This window comes from Trachemys scripta, chromosome 1 (assembly GCF_013100865.1).
Source record: "Trachemys scripta elegans isolate TJP31775 chromosome 1, CAS_Tse_1.0, whole genome shotgun sequence".
NCBI lineage: Eukaryota > Metazoa > Chordata > Testudines > Emydidae > Trachemys > Trachemys scripta.
This window is the reverse complement of record NC_048298.1, coordinates 331,756,231-331,773,654: the sequence shown is the minus strand read 5'-3', so window position 1 is coordinate 331,773,654 and position 17,424 is coordinate 331,756,231. Positions and strand designations below refer to the sequence as shown.

At 49.9% G+C, this 17,424-nt stretch overlaps 1 protein-coding gene across 2 annotated transcripts in view; it reads left to right on the top strand.

The window, feature by feature from the left end:
* The window catches only part of CAPN5 (calpain 5), a 129,640-nt gene that overhangs the window by 9,937 nt on the left and 102,279 nt on the right, over positions 1 to 17,424 (top strand). Inside the window, exon 1 of one of the 2 annotated variants that reach the window (XM_034759126.1) lies at positions 3,792 to 3,814. The exons of the other annotated variant lie outside the window; for it this stretch is intronic. The gene's annotated coding sequence lies outside the window, so the exon portion shown is untranslated. Of the gene's footprint in view, positions 1 to 3,791; positions 3,815 to 17,424 lie in introns of those variants that run through there. 2 annotated transcript variants of the gene reach the window in all.

Below are 17,424 nucleotides of genomic sequence, written 5' to 3'. Positions count from 1 at the left end.
CACTAGATGGGGGGGGAGGGGTGAGGGCAGGCAGGGCTCTGAGTTACTACAAAGAACTCTTTCCCAGGTATCTGTCGTCTGGGCGTTTCCCACGTGCTCAGGGTCTAACTGGTCTCCATATTTGGGATCAGAAAGGAATTTCTTCCCAGGTCAGATTGGCAGAGACCCTGGGTTTTTCACCTTCCTCTGCAGCGTGGGGCCTGGGTCATTTGCAGGTTTAAACTAGTGCAAATGGTGGATTCTCTGTAACTTGATATCTATAAATCATGATCTGAGGATTTCAGTAACTCAATCCCTAATCTCTGGCTATCACAGGAATGGGGTGGGTGAGGTTCTGGGGCCTGCAACATGCAGGAGGTCAGACTAGATTATCAATGGTCGGTTGTGGCCTTAAAGTCTGTGAGAAGCAGCCTGTTGCCTGAGTAACTGTTCGAGGCCTGATTCTCTCTCTAGTTACGCGTGGGAGCAAGGTGCCGTGTGGCTGTCAGGGAGGTGACTAGCGCACAAGGCCTGCAGGGGGATTGCTGCTATGTGGTTAAAGTCTCTGTATGAGAAGTTACCTGAGCGAACAGAGGAGGGTTTATAAAGGGGCAGTGACACCAGAACAGGTAGGTGACTGTTCTGCTCCACTAAAGTTGCCCCAGAGTTGCTGTAAAGTGAACGTCTGTCATCGGAAGAGACAGTGAAAGGGAAGAGCTGGCCAGTACCTTGCCATGATGTACAGCTCAGGGTGGGTGTGTTTAGCAGCTAGCAAAGCCCAGGCGTGCTGCTCTGGGCCACCATGTTGAAGGGAAATGCTAAGGAGAAGCCTCAACAAACCCTTCCAGGAAAATGCCCCGCCATGCTGCAGTCTGGGCAGGGGCACAGCGTCCTGCCACGCCCACGAATCCTAGGGGAGGGCATGTGGCCACGCCCACATGGGCTGTGCGTGGGTAAGGGGAACCGTGGCAGGGTCCTGTGCGGCCCATACCCAAAACGATGAGTCACTGCGTGCGGCGCGGCTCTTTGCTGTAGATGCCCCCCAGCCACAACCAAGGGCATGCCCCCGTTGCGTCTCATAGGCAGGGCCTGGTGTGCCTTCCGTGCCATGCACCTGCACATGTGGCCTTAACGTGATCGGTTCTGATCCTCAGACTCTCTCCTCAGCCCGGCACGTTCTCCCTCCATCCTGACTGGGGCGGCCAAAGGATAAATGCACGGCTCCGTAGTGGGAATGCAGGCCCTGCCGTCCAGCATGGTGTGAGCTGTGGAGTGCAGAAAGGGCAGGAAGAACTCGTCAGCCTGGAAACTGCTATAACATGGGCTGGGGCAATGTATGTTGCAGGCTCTCCCTGAGAGTCTACTCTGTATCTAGCAGACTCTCACCGAGGGCCTGGCTCGGGGGAGGTTTTACACTAGAGTTGTTGGGCGAGCCAGAACGTCCTCAAACGCTGGGAGACAGTCTTAGATCTGGACTTTGTGACTAGTCTATGAGGGTTGAGCTAAAACCCTGGATGCAGAGATCCTGGAACTCTGGGAATGTCCTGAACCGGAGGTGACCTGGGCACCTCCGTGGGTCTATAGTACTGCATAATTTAACCAATGGGGAAAAAATCCATGGCCCTGCCACACCTGCGGGTGAGGAGGAAAACCACTGAGGGCAGTCCTGCAAGGATGCAGAGCCGGATAGACAGAGCATGTATCACCATGGTGATTAAGCCAATTTACATATCTATCAACTCTTAATTAGGGGAGTGCACCCATTGTAGATACGCCAAGCCTATGTTGGCACTTGGCAATGAGTCACTACTAAAGGTTGAGCTGGGCAAGTGCTTCCCCATGAGTCTGACAGCTTGGTCTTCCTTCTCTCCGTTCTCATTTGAAAGGAGAATGAAACTCTCTCTAGCCTTTGGAGTTTCAAGGAAAGCCTTCATGATGTGACCTGCGGCAGGGACGTCTGCCTGAGTCTGCAGACAGCCTAGAACTTCCTTGTATCAGGAAGTGCCGTGGTGTGGTATGTGCCAAATGCTGTCCATAGTAGTGGCCATTAATGTGCCCTATCAACTCTTCAGTGTTGTGATCGTAAAGCAGTGATCTACGATCTCTTTGGCACTGAGCTAGCAGCATGCATATTTACGGCTCTATAAATGATTGTTACAATAATGGGACCAACGGCAATTGGAGTATGGGCGTAGCCATGTGCTATAGTTTATCTATGCTAGGAATTCTCTGGAACAGTGAAACTTCGGTTATCTGAACCCCAGACCTCTCAGTCCTGGTCCCCCAAAGTCCATTACTTCCACTAAAAAATCTCCCGCCCAACCTGAACCATTCCCCTTGCCCTCGTGCCATTCAGAGAATTGAGGCACGTGTCGAATGTCTAGACCGGTGGCTCTCAACCTTTCCAGACTATTGTACCCCTTTCAGGAGGCTGATTTGCCTTGCGTACCCCCAAGTTTCACTGACATTAAAACCTACTTGCTGACAAAATCAGATACAAAAATACCGAAGTGTCACTGCGCACTATTACTGAACAATGGCCGACTTTCTCATGTTTACCATATAATTATAAAATCAACTGGAATATAAATACTGTACTTACATTTCCACGTATAGTATATAGAGCAGTATGAACAAGCCGTATGAAATTTTAGTTTGTACTGACTTCGCTAGTGCTTATTATGGAGCCGGTTGATGTACCCCCGGAAGACCTCTGAGTACCCCCGATATGTGTACCCCTGGTTGAGAACTACTGGTCCGGACTGGTGTTACTGTGCAGGGGCCCAGTCCTGCTCCCTTTGCAGACAATGAGGCTCTTTCCATTAGTTTTAATGGGAGATTCTTTTGCAGTAGACAACACAAGTGTATGTTCAGCCCACACCTACAAGGACAACATGTATTGCCAAGGGTAACCCATGTGGGTACTAAAAGGGAGTTCCTGGGAAACAGCCACTGCAAAGCAAAGCATGAGTCAGGGGATGGCTAGTGCTTACAATAGGCTAATAAGTAATTAGGTCTGCCAGATGCCAAATGATTTAGACCATAAACTCTTTAGGTCATGAACCTAGGGCTGAACAGAGACTCTGGGAGTATCACAGTTCCATTACCCCAGCGCAGAAAAGAGACTCAAAGGCCTTTTCCTTTTGGGTGTCATTGGGTGGAGAAGGGGTGTGCGTATCCAGGCAATCTGAACATTGATGGGAAGAGATGTTTGTATATAGGGGGTCTGAATACCCTCCAGGTCAGAGTCCCCAGCCATTTTCCCTCCCAGAATATAATGATCACCCAAATGCTCATTTGTGACACTCCCTCGTGTCTTGTCTCAAACCGGATTGAAAGCTCTCAGGGGTAGGGACTGTCTCGGTGTCTGTACGGTGAGGCCTGGAAGAAGATTCCTGTGATTTGTTACAAGCCCTGGGGAGTTACGGGCATGCTCCAAATGTGTGCTTCATGGGCTCACTCTCTCTTTCACAGCTCCTGCTTGTAATTATTAACTGGCTTGCCATGAAGCAAGTGGGTCAGGGCCACCGAGAGCACAGAGGGAGGAAATGAGCAATTGATACGCCAAGAAGTGTGTTTTTCAAGGGGGGTTTATCCCTCTGCAGAGCTCAGGAATAGATCTTTCTTTACTGGTTGTATGCTGCACCTTGAGCGCTAGATCAAAAGTCATGGGCGGGGGGGGGGGGGGGAGATCATAACAGCTTCTCCCATGTTCTGATCTGTGCTTAATGCTTTGGAGCAGCCCTCGAGGCCGCGTGTGCTGTATGTGCAGCTTCTGTGCACAGCAAAGAGAAACGGTCATCGGAGATGGGCATATTATGGCCTCTCCATTGGGGTGAGCGGAGTGGAACCAGGAAGGAGAGGGACCCTTCCCGTCACACCAGGCTTTAGGGGAGCTAGGCAGAGTGTTTGCTCCCTGGGCATTCAGGGGGAAGAGCTACGCTCCATGCCAAGCTCCCGCTGCAGATCCCTCCGATACTGGAGCAGGGTTAATGGGTTAGTTCCCACTGGGGTCACTGCCCGGCTGCTACTGCACAGACACAGAGGATAGCTAATGCCAGCATTGTAGTGGGGGGTGGTTTGGGCATCCGGATGTGCTGAGCTGTGTGGGTCTTGGCTTATTTGCTCTTTTAGGGGGCTGAAGCACCCTGCTCCTACACATGGCACAGAAGGAACTCCTGACCCTTCCCCCGACAGAACAGCTGGGAAGGAAGGCGTGGGACTTCCTGCCCTGCACAGGTTTCTCTGGTGTGGGAGAGAGGTTGTTGCCGACAGGCTTGGCTGATCCAGACAGGTTAACTGAGCTGGAAGGAGCCGGGAGTTTCGTGGGAACTTGTTTGCTGCTTTGAGTTTGGCTTTTGCCCCTTCCGCAAGGTTCCCCCTGAATTTCAGACTCCAAGAACCCCCAGATCTCCAAAGGGAAGGGGACTGGTCTTGTTGGTGCAGTGTGGTCTAGCAGGTACAACACCGGGCGGGGTCTCTGCACTCCATGCTCTGCCGCTCACCTCCGGGGCGTCCTTGGGCAAGTCACTTCACCTTCCTGGGTTGCTGTTTCCCCCACCGATTCCTTGCCTGTCTTGTCTAATTACATTGTATGTGTGTATGTACGTACGTATATACAGCACCCAGCTCACTGGGGTCTTGATCTCAGTTGGAGGCTTCTGGTAGATGCTACTGTATGGCAGATACATGTGCCCCCTGGCACTTCTTCATCCCTCCCCCTCTTTTCTACACCATGCAGCTCTTTCACCGGAAGGTGGTTTTAGTGTTACAAATTGGACGGCGGCACAGAAAGGAAGCTGTGGTTTGAGCGTAGCACGTGGAGGCAGGGTGTGAGGCAAACGGCTATACTTCAGAGTGCACGAGCCATGGGACCACATCATCGATATCTCATAGCAGTGGTCTAGGACTTTATATTTTAGGAACACTGCGCATATACACCTCATCGGCAACAGCGTGGCGGGGGGAGGGAGGTTTTATCCGCACTTCACAGGTGGGTGCTGTCAAACAAGAACCTGGTTTTTCTGACGTGCCGAGCAGACGCAACTCCACTGCTATCACTCCCATCCGGCACCAGGCAGGCAGACGATGAACTGGGTTTTCCGCTTTTCTGCTAGATGCTTCTGTCCGTAGCCTTATTCTCCTAACCGGCTCTCATTCCATGTGTGTGTTTCATCCACCTGTGGTGTCCTCACTGATATGCAGATTGTGAGCTCTCTGGGGCAGGGCCTGTCTTCCTGGTGGCTTGTCTGTGTAGCATCTAGGACTACAGGAAACTGGTCCTTGCTCCGAGGTTCCTTTCTCTTCCACGGTGGAAAGCACCATCGTTTTCCCTGTCACTCAAGCCCATAATCTTGGCTTTGTCTTTGACTCTGCCCTCATCTTCCATCCCCACGTCCAGGCTGTGTCTCCAGCTGTCACTTCTTCCTGCGCAACCACTCAGCAATCAGATCTCGGCTCTGTGCCCATGCTGCCAAAGCGCTTGTCCAAACCTCCTCCATCTCAGGGCTTGACCTCATCTCCTGCTCTTTAGCCTGGCTGGCTCCCGCCATCCCTCCAGCCCATTCACAATGCTGCAGCTAAGATCGTCTTCTTGGCCTGTCACTGTGACTGTCACCTCATCTTTAAATCCCTCCATCGCCCCCTTCACCTCGTCAAACACACCTGGTCCTCACTTACAAAGTCCTCTGCAGTTCACCCCTACTTTTCCTCTCCATCCTGTTATCTTGACTCCCAGAGATTCGAGCCTCTATTGCCTGAGTCTGCCTTTCTTTGGCAAGCGCTTTCGTGCTTTCTCTCCCTTACGAGTGGGAAGAGCGCCCAGTCACAATCCATAAAACCACCACCACGCCCTAGTCTCAGTCCCAGAATACAGGCAGGAGACTGCAACTTGCAAAATAAATACGTTGCTCTTACTCAGCGCTTTGTATCAGTGGATCGCAAAGCACTTTACGAAGAAGTCCAGTATTGCGATCTCCATTTGACTAGATGGGGAAACTGAGGCACAGGGTGGGACATGACTTGCCGGAAGTCACCCAGCAGGCTAGTGGCTGAGCTGGAAGACACTGAAAGCTCCTTGAGGCACGGACCAGCTTCTTGTTCTGTGTTTGTACAGCACCTTGCACAATGGGGTCCTGCTCCTGACTAGAGTTCCTAGGTGGTACAGTCGTACAATAATAAATAATCCCCCCACCCCCCGAGTCTGCTGAGGTCCAGTCCAAGGATCTGTCCACTAGCATACCTGCCTCTACTGCTAACTGCAGGAAGCATCGCTGCTGAGGGGCTGAGCATTGTGCACATCCTGTCAGTTTTTTTGTTCTGTCTCTCACCCTGTTTGTCCATGTTCCCCTGTTCTGGCTTGTGGTTCAGACTGTCAGCTCCGTGGGCCAGGGACCATCACTTACCATACGTTTGCACAGTCCCTTGCACAACGGGGCTTCCCTGGTTGAGGCCTTCAGGTGCTGTTGCAGTAGAAGGGTTAAATAACCATGAAAGCCCCTGAAGTCAATGGGAGACTTTCTGCTGCCTGTGGTGGGTTTCGAATCAGGGCCTAGGACTGCATCATTGCAATGGCTTCTCCTTCAGCATCTCTCGGACAAATAGCAGCTCCTAGGAGATAGCAGCACGTCGCTGGGGGTCTGGAACTGTGTACCAGCAGTGTCCGTGGGCTCTGTCCAGCTCACGAGGATGAGGATGAATGCCAAGGAATGTGCCCTCCAGTGACTCCCTAGGAGGAAGTGCTTCTTGGGCGGAGGATATCCTGCCATTGTCAGAGCTGTGCATGGAGCTCGGGTCCTGCTCTTTCCGCATATCCCCAGTGCTGATAAAAGGAGGGAAGCGACACGTGTGGCAAGGCAGAGTGCCCCTGTGGAAATGCTTACACCAGCTCTGCGTATGGCGGGGGAGGCGTAGCGCAGGGACAGAGAGGAGGTGCAAACGGCCTCCCCCATGCAGGGGTGACTGGGGCTGCCCCAGCCCCGAAAGCTGCCCTAACTCATGCCCCTATTTCAAATCCCCCTGGGGGGCCTTGTGTGACCCATCTCAGGGCTGTGAGTCACCTGCTTGCCACCTGCCTCCAGCACAAGGGAGTCTTGTCTGTACAAGCTGGGTGTCAGCCCCCTAACACAGCCAGCCTGTCGGCCACTCTCCTCTGCGCTCCGCCAGCCCCCCTTTGCCTTGCAGGTTGATAACAGATGCACCCGAGTCTCTGAGTCCCTTCAAAGTCCCGATCGCTGGATACCCACAGAAATCCCAGATCCTGTGTTCCCAGTGGAACAGCGTACCCTGGTTTTACGTTCGATCACTGCTCCTGCGTGACTCACAGCACTTGAGTTCAATTATAAAATGAAAGGAAATGTATTTAAGAAAAAAAAGAGGTTCAAATAATAACCCGTAGGAGAGATGGGAAAATGGTTAAGGAGAAAGCAAAATCGTAACACACTTCTAGAGACTAATCTTAACTAACGATTAACCTCTCAGCTAAAGAAGTTGATCTCGCCCAAAGTTCTCTTCAGCATTTGCCACCAAGCCTGACTGAGATCCCTTTTTCCTGAAGCAAACTTGCTGTCAGTTTACCTCCTAGGTGAAGGATGCCAGGGTGTCTGCACACCTGAATATACCAGGATAGACCTTTGTTGTTCACCTCAAGATAGGTTCCCCCTCACCTCCCGCTGTTTACCTCAATAGGTCCTCCCCCCCCCCCATCCCTCACTGGTTACCTCCTCCTGCCAGCTCTTTGTTAGCATTTGACTTAGACTGCTCAGAGACTTCAGTGGAATGCTGAAGGCCCCCGGAGCTTCTTCCGCTTCTGGTCTTCGGCTGCAATTCGGCGGTGTGGGGTCCTCCCGCCCCGGGACCCACCGCCGAAGTGCCGTGTCTTCGGCGGCAATTAAGACCCCAGGCCCCCTGAATCCTCTGTGCGGCCCTGATATACCCAGCTCCCCATCTGTTCCCACGCATAAATCTTGCAATGGGGATGATGACACAGGCTTTCATTAGACATCTTACACAACCCATTTGGTGAACTAGACTGTAAATACCAGGCACAGGGGATCCCTGTAACCCTTATGCATTCCCGAATGCAATTAGCAGAGGGCCTAAGAAGTCCCCAGGTCACAGCTTGGCATGGCATAGAATCACTGAGGAGCAAGTGTGCCTTTGCATGCCCCCTCCTGCCCCTCTGGTTCACCTGCGCCCTGCCCCAGAGCACCTCCCTGACGTGTGCCCCAGCTATAGAGGCTTGTAAGCATGTCCTGCACCCCCTTTATGCCAGGCTAACTGGTGCACGGGGCTGCAGGGCCCAGATGGCTAGGGCCCTAACTTGTCCAAACATGTCACGTAGGTGAAATCAGGGTCCGCACTTGCAATGTTAAAACCGCCTGACAAAACTGGCCCTCAGCAATAGCGAGCATTGTGTCTGCATACACTCACTCTAGACAACGTGTCTGCAAGTGTCTAGCTGTATGTGATGCTAATGACACTGTTGTTGTTAGTAACAGGGTCTGATCCAAAGCCTCCTGAAGCCAGAGAGAGTTTTGCCGTTGATCCCAGTGGGTTTTGGATCAGGCCCCTGGAAACTTTCATTAGGATATCTTAATGCGCTTCACGAACATTAGTTAATGACACTCCACTTTAGTACAAATTGTAGGGTTTTGTGGTTTAAAAAAATCCGTTTACCACACCGGAGCCCACCACAAGTGATTCTGCAGGGATTGATTGATTTGGTTTAAGATTCCATTGAAAACAGGTTTGAAGTGAAACCTGCCCCCGTGGTGTTAGGAACCCCAATGCTGAACCATTGAGAGCACAGGAGAAACCGGCTACTGAAACTGACTCGAGATGCCTGTGAAACAGACAGGCCCGTTTTCATTTGTCTCATCTAGCCACTGGACTGGGACTCAGGTGACTTGAATTCTGATTCTGACACTTGGTTTGAGACTTGGGCAGTTGACCTCTTTGATCCTCAGCGTCTCCTCTCTGTGAAATGGGCACAGTAGTGTTTAACCACTTGATGGTGATGTTAGGAGTCCTAACTAAGTAATGCCTGTAAAGTGCTATGTGTTTGCAAATTATTCTGCAGGCTAGTCCGTGTCAGAGCCTGACAGCATCAGGATTAGAACCCAGGGATTCCTGGTGCCCGTCCCCGAGCTGCAATTTACGAGCTCATTCCACCGCTAGGATAATTCCTCACCCCATAAGCCAAGATTGGATATTTCTCTAAAAGATATGCTATGGCTCAAACAGAAGGAGGGGGCTGGATGCAGGAATTACTAGGCGAAGTTCTGTGGTCTGGGTTATGCAGGAGGTCCGATGAGATGATTGCAATGGTCCCTTCTGGCCTTAGTATCTCTGAATCGTTGAAATAATTTGTCTAAAAGGTGCTGCAATAGTGAAACAAGTGAATTTTGCGCGCACACAAATATTCTCATCAAGAATAGTTTCCCCGGCACTGTGTTGCTGGTTGGCACTCTTTTGGAGCATAAGCAGGGGCTGGCCACATGCTCCGATTCTGAGCTTTTGTGCTTTAAAACAAAACACAACAAGGAGAAGGTTGGCCACACAATGTTTCTGCAATTACTATTTTTTAAAATTCCAATGGAAACCGGGTTGAAAAGAAACTTGCCCCTGAGGAAACAAAATGCTTCAGCATTGTGATGCCACAGGAGAAACTGAACGGTGAAAGTGATTGGAGACCGCTGTGTGTCACCAGCGGGGATGAAGGTGTAAGATCCAGTGGTCGAAGTGAAGTGAATTGAGATGGGGTTGAAAGGGCCCTGTTTCACCGTGGGAACTTGCTGTGGGATGAGAGCTGGCACAGTGGAAATCAGCTCTGCTGCTTTAGAAAACATAAGAGCTGCCAGACACACCACAAGCTATGTAGCAAACATGTTGTTCTCGGCTGTTTGTTGTTGGTCGCTGTCTTCCCACTTCCTCAGAGTTGTTTGTATCCAACAGCAACTGTCTGGTAACGGGCCAGTGATTCGTCTGTGTTTCAGTGTGAGGAATGAGGAACTTCTAAGTGTTTTGCAAAGGTGGTTCTAATAAGTGGGAGTCCCGTTGGTATTTGCATCAGTGAGGCGAAACCAGTGACTCTTGGCAATTTCCCTTAGGTTTAACCCCAACAGTGCAGGCCAAAAGCCTTTTCAAGTGGAACCCGATTCAAATGAGGTTTACATACACTTTCTCCACAACATCTACCAAAAAAAAGCTGTGTCCAGGCAGGGCATTGAGCTGGACTCAGGAGACCCTATTCCCTGCTCTGCAACAGGCCTCTTGTGTGATCACTTAAGGTATGTCTACACTGCACTCTCAGCCTGGGCTCTGACTCAGGTTTGAGCCCAAGTTCCCTTTCCATCCACACCTAAATCAGTCTGACTTGGATTAGTGAGCACTCAGGACCTGGGTCCTAGGGCCCGCTGTGACTTGGATCCAACCCCTGTCACTTTGCAATGTGGACGCAGCTCAAGCCACAGATCGGAGTCGGAAGATCTACGTAATGCAGTAAATTGGGAGGAGTGGTAGATATGCTGGAGGGTAGGGACAGGATACAGAGGGACCTAGACAAATTAGAGGATTGGGCCAAAAGAAACCTGATGAGGTTCAACAAGGACAAGTGCAGAGTCCTGCACTTAGGATGGAAGAATCCCATTCACTGTTACAGACTAGGGACCGAATGGCTAGGAAGCAGTTCTGCAGAAAAGGACCTAGGGGTTACAGTGGACGAGAAGCTGGATATGAGTCAACAGTGTGCCCTTGTTGCCAAGAAGACTAATGGCATTTGGGGCTGTATAAGTAGGGGCATTGCCAGCAGATCGAGGGATGTGATCATTCCTCTCTATTCGACATTGGTGAGGCCTCATCTGGAGTACTGTCCATTTTTGGGCCCCACACTACAAGAAGGATGTGGAAAAATTGGAAAGAGTCCAGCGGAGGGCAACAAAAATGATTAGGGGGCTGGAGCACATGAGTTATGAGGAGAGGCTGAGGGAACTGGGATAGTTTAGTCTGCAGAAGAGAAGAATGAGGGGGGATTTGATAGCTGCTTTCAACTACCTGAAAGGGGGTTCCAAAGAGGATGGATCTCGACTGTTCTCAATAGTACCAGATGACAGAACAAGGAGTAATGGTCTCAAGTTGCAGTGGGGGAGGTTTAGTTTGGATATTAGGAAAAACTTTTTCACTAGGAGGGTGGTGAAGCACTGGAATGGGTTACCTAGGGAGGTGGTGGAATCTCCTTCCTTAGAGGTTTTTAAGGTCAGGCTTGACAAAGCCCTGGCTGGGATGATTTAGTTGGGAATTGGTCCTGCTTTGAGCAGGGGGTTGGACTAGATGACCTCCTGAGGTCCCTTCCAACCCTGATATACTATGGATGTGTCCAGCAATTGCAGAGTGGACGCTCAAGTGCCAGCTTGGAAACACCAAGTGCACGAGCGCGGGTCCCACAGACCCGGGTTTACGATGCAGTGCAGACACATCCATAGGGCTGGTCTACACTTGAAACACTCCAGCCGCTGCTGTAGCGCTTCAGTGTAGACACTATCAGTGCCGACGGGAGGGGTTCTCCCATCTGTGTAGGGAATCCACCGCCCCAAGGGCAGTAGCTAGAATTCTTCCATTAACCTAGCGCTGTCTACCCCAGGGGTTAGGTCGGCTTAACTACATCTCTCAGGGGTGCAGATTTTTCACATCCCTGCACATCGAAGCTGGGTCAAGCTAACTTTTTAGTGTAGACCAGGCCTTAGTCTCCCAGTGTCTCAGTTCTCCATCTATAAAATGGGGTTACCAGCACTGCCCTACCTCCCGGGGGGCGGGAGGGGGGCCTCGGCAGATAAATACAGTCAATACACCTCTACCCCAATATAACGTGACCCGATATAACACGAATTCGGATATAACGCAGTAAAGCAGCGCTCCGGGGGGGCGGGGCTGTGCACTGCGGTGGATCAAAGCAAGTTCTATATAACGCAGTTTCACCTATAACATGGTAAGATTTTTTTGGCTCCTGAGGACAGCGCTATATAGGGGTAGAGGTGTATTGTGAGGTGCTGAGAGAAGCTAGTAAATAGGGGACTACACGGATCATTCTTTTGACCTGCCCAGCACCATAGCTGTGCAGAATCATGGTTGGCAAAGGGCTCCCTGCTCTCATTCTGTGACGGACTCACTCAAGCTGTGCCCTGCAGCGAGGGCTTGGCTCTCCCAGCCAGCTTTTGTTTCCCGCTTTGTGTCTCTAGATTTCCTGGTGATTCTCAGGCAGGGAATGTTTTTCATTTTGCATAATCTCATGTGTGTCCCCTGAAGGAGAACTTCCCACCCAGTTGCCTCTGAGGCGTGAACAGATGGCTCTGTGACCCCGCTCCTCCTTCCAGTGATGGTTAATTCGCCTCCTGCCTGTGCCCTCTTGCCAAGAGTGTAGCAGTGACAATGTGTTTTCCTCCATCTTCCATCATTGGGCAGCTGTGTTTATTTTGCCAGGTACATACCTGTTCCCTCTTCCTTTCCTAGAGCACATACTGGGCATCATCTTGTCATGGCTGTATCCCCACCTTCTGAAGAACGTCCCCATGTTTGCTGAGAGATGGCTTTAATTTACTGATTTGCAAAAATAAAGCTGCTATGTAGATATTTTTGTATAGTACATTTGCTGTCCCATAATATGTAAAATAGGGTGTACTGAACCTGCAGCCCACTGACAGGCAGGGTGGGGCACTGGGCCAGAAGGAGGCCTTGATTCTCTTCCTGGATTAGCCACTGACCTGCAGGGTGACCTTGAGCAAATCACTGCCGCACTCTGTGCCTCAGTTTCCCATCCCACTTCATGTCTCACTAGACCATAAGCTCTTGGGGGCAGACACCATCTTTTACTATGTGTCTGTACAGCGCCTAGCACAATGGGGCCATGATCTTGGTTGAGGCCTCCAGGCAAATAGTAAGAATAATCCCATGGCCACTTGGAACTTCTCAGTGACTCTAGAGCTAGACTTGAACCCAGAACTTGCTGCTTCGGAATCACAGGGCTTTAACACTTTTGCTCCAGGGGCGTCTCCTTCAGGTCTTAGCAATACAGGGTAGAGGTCTGCTTGGACCCCAGTTTAAAACCCAGCCTGAGCCTGACCTGAGTGTGTTGAGTCCTTTTCAGACTGGACTCAGACCCAACGTTTGTCCCTGAACATGTATCAGCATTGCTGCCTGGTGGGGCTCCCCAAGCCCGTGATCTGTCTCCGCTACCTCCTGCGTGCAGGGTAGGTGCAGCGCTGGCTGTGTGCCTCGCTCCTGCTGGCCGCCGCCACTGCCACCTTGCTGCTGTTGTCAGCACCATCGCTCCTCAGGGCACACACAGCAAGCGAGGTGGTGGTGACAACAGGAGTCCCGTTCTGGACGCTGCACTGCAAGGATTGGAAAGAGTCCAGAGGAGAGCAACACAAATGATAAAAGGTTCAGAAAACCTGACCTGTGAGGAAAGGTTAAAAAACTGGGCATGTTTCATCTTGAGAAAAGATGACTGATGGGGAACCTGAAAACCATCTTCAAATATGTTAAGGGCTGTGATGAAGAGGACAATGATTAATTCTTCATGTCCACCCATGGTAGGACAAGTAGTAATGGGCTTAATGTGCAGCAAGGGAGGTTTACGTTGGATGTTAGGAAACACTTTCTAACTAGAAGGGCAGCTACGCTCCGGAATAGACTGACCAGCTGTCTGGCAGTGGCTCAGAAGAGCATGTGGACCAACCTCAGGGCAGACTGTGAAGAAGCAGGCCACAAACCCCAGGCTGGTTGAGAGTTCTGTTCTTAGATTTCACCAGCCAGTTATCAAGTGTAACTAGGGATGTAAATACTGTTTAAAAAGTTAACCATTTAAATGATTTAAAAATATTTCATTTAAATGGTTAACCAATTAAAGGGCTGGCTGGCTGGCATGGTCGGGGCTGATCCGGCCGGCTGGTGTGGCCTGGGCTGGCATGGGGCTGCTGGGGCCGGCCGCCCAGGGGTTAACAGTTAAGATGGGTTAACCAGTAAGACTAATACTAACCAGTTAACTGGTTAACATTTTACATCCCTAAGTGTAACCTACTCAGGCACTATAACAGCTTTAACATGGAGTCACAAACAGTCCCCTGGGGTGCTCTGATCTGTCTTGCCGCCCAGGTATGCCTGCCTTTGTGATAGATGGTCCCTTACACCACCAATCTCAGCAATATTCAGGTTACTCCCGGTCCCAGCGGACCAGTCACTGATCCCAGGTCAATTGCATTTTAGATCTCATACCAAAGACAACGCTTGTAGCCAATCCTGTAATAAACTATCTAAAGATTTATTATACAGGAAAAGGAAACGAGAGGTATTTACAAGGTTAAAGCAGGTAAACATATAAACCCACAAATGAATTACAATCTTAAGTTTCAAAAGGTTATAGAAGCTTCTATAATATGCAAGGTCTATATGTCCTTTATCTACCACTCAGAGTCCAAGCAGCATGGAGATCTAGTCCCCCTTATTAGGGGTTTTCATGGGGGGATAGTCCATCTGGTGTTGAGCCTTCCCTGTTGGGCAGAACACGCAGGGACATCCCCACACTGGTTAATGTCTCTCTCCTCTCTGGTGATTTGCATAGTCAGAGAGGCTCACAGTACAAATGCTCAAATATTACCTTACAGTCTGGGGTGCAAATGTTATAAGTGACATTAATGCAGGCAGCAACTCACAAGCATTCCATAAGGACTAAACACATGCGTATAATTCTAATACCCATGTTAACAATTCTAACAGACAGGTGAGCTCGACGGATTCCAACTATGTATTTGTTCGTATTCGGCTGAGGTGTGGGGACCTTGGCATGCGCTGACACCTGGTCTGCCAGTGTCATATAGGCTTCCAACGGAGGTTGTGGCATCCCTGTCAGTGGCGGTTTTTAAGAATAGGTTAGACGAGTACCTGTCAGGGATGGTTTAATTAGGAGATGTACGTAAACCACCTGCAGCGTGGGGTATGGGAGATGGACTCAGCCTCTTGAGGTCCCTTCCAGCCTAGATTTCTGTCAGTCTATGTTCTGTGTAGAAACCGGGTGAAGTAGTTTGTTTTATGGTTTGGTGGATCTGGTAACACCCAAGCTGTTCTGAGTCTCCCATGAACAGGTGGAGAAAACAAGTTGGCTGACTCACTGCTTGTTTGATTGTGTCTTTAGTGGGGCAAAACATGTGGGAGAGAGGGCACACAAAGTATCATTGCCTTGCTGCGCGTGTGGTATTTTTCCAGCTTTGTTGAACGTATTTGTTTATAAGGAGGGAATCTGGTCACATGGGCTTCGATCAAGTGCAGAGTTTCCGCTTCACTGCAGACCGCAAACATTGAAAGAGCTCGGGTATTGCTAGCAACATAACGTGAAGCTAGAAAACAAGACACTACGGTTGAAATCAAGGCTCCATTGAAGTCAATGGCAAAACTCCCTCTCACTTCAATGGGACCAGGATTTTCCCCCTATGATCAGCAGGCTAAAGATCTACTAGAAACTTCCTACTGTACTGTGCTGGGATCAGCCCACTGAATTCTAGAAGTTGCCCCAAGTGGCATGTGTTGTCATGGCAGATTGCATGCGGAGTCATGCCATTCAGCCCAGATGTTGTGCCGTAGGAGCCTGGTTCTGGACGGGTGGAATTTTTGCAGCGGGAAGAGAATAGCCTTTTAGTTTGCAATCGGACCCTACCTGTATAAGCACTTTAAACAGTTATCCTGGTTTCAGCAGTCATGTGTAATCATTACCAGCTGGCAGTGCTGGCTGGCTCCAATGCCCCAAAATCTCTGGAGGCGATAAAGGGAATTCCGTACTATACCTGAGTCATATGATTGACCTCCTCCAAGAAAATGTCTCTCCTATTTTAGCCCTTTCAGCCTCTTAACTGCTGTGCCTCACATCTGGATTCAAGCTGCGTTTTAATGCACCAGTGTTTTAATCCACTGTCTGTGCATCCTATTTCCATTGTTATAATGTGATGGCCTTGATCTTTCTCGCCCAGGTTGTATTTATTTTGCATCAGCCATGGCAGTGTCTGTTTCTAATACTCCTTTGAGTACTCCTGGCTTTTGTGCAAGAGAAAAAAGCAATTCGGCCGCCCAGGGCATTTTAATGTGCCAAATCTAACGTGTAAATTGGAGGCAATGATGGATTTAACAGCAGGAAGTGTCAGAATTCTGCTTCTCTCTTTAATGGTTTTTAACAAATATTCTTGAACTGCAGCATTCTTTCTCGTTTCACTTGAGAGTCTCCTTTGCAAATGAAATTGATTTCCGTCAGTGAGTCATTCGTTTATAATAATTAACGTTATATTTACATAGTGCCTGTCGTCCCAGGGGATCCTAAAGTACTTCACCACCAGGCATCACTTCACTCTCCATGCTGAAATGCAGCCACCTCTTGGGTGGAAAGTACCTGCTGTTTAACAGCTCACAGCAGCACCCTGCCAACATTTAGGTCAGGAATTGAAGCATACTGTATCAACTAGGGGGAATATATGTTTGTAGGCGGCGGTTGCCTAAGCTGGAATTTCACAAGCTAATAACCTTACTTTTGCAAGACTCTGGCATTCGCTCTTCAGGGTATGTCTACACAGCAACTAAACACCTGTGGCTGGCCTGTGCCAGCCGACTCAGGCTTGCAGGGCTCGTGCTGCGGGGCTGTTCCGTTGCTGTGTAGACTTTGGCGCCTGAGCTCTGGGACCCTCCCATCTCACTGAGTCTTGGAGCCTAGGCTCCGGCTCCAGCCCAGAAGTCTACACAGCAATGAAACAGCCCTGCAGCCCAAGGCCATGAGCCAGAGTCTGCTGGCACAAGCCAGCCGCAGGTGTTTAGCTGCTGTATAGACTCAGTGATCACAGATTGTTGGGACCTCTGTTTTACATCTTGCATGGATGGTGGTACATCCAGTAATAGTGTCCCCTAATACCATGTGTGTTCAATACTGACTAAGGGGGAGAGTGCCACCTACTGAATCATAGCCTAGGAGCTTAGCACAGCTCTCTGAGGACCACAGTGGAGATCGTAGGTGGGAAGAAACCTATCAGAGTCCTAGTCTGCAAAGGAAACACAAACCTCTGCGTTAAAAAGCACAGCCTAAAGTGATTAGTTTACACCCAGAGCTCTTACGCTGGGAGATGTAAATACCATGTAGTCATAGATTTTAAAGCCAAGAGGGATTATTACAGTCCCTCTGGCCTGACCTCCTACAGACACAGACCATAGAATTTCACCAAGTGGTTTCTGCATCAGCTAAACTTCTAGTTGAGCTAAAGCACGTCTCTTAGAAAAAAGAACAGGAGTACTTGTGGCACCTTAGAGACTAACAAATTTATTAGAGCATAAGCTTTCGTGGACTACAGCCCACTACTACGTGGGCTGTAGTCCACGAAAGCTTATGCTCTAATAAATTTGTTAGTCTCTAAGGTGCCACAA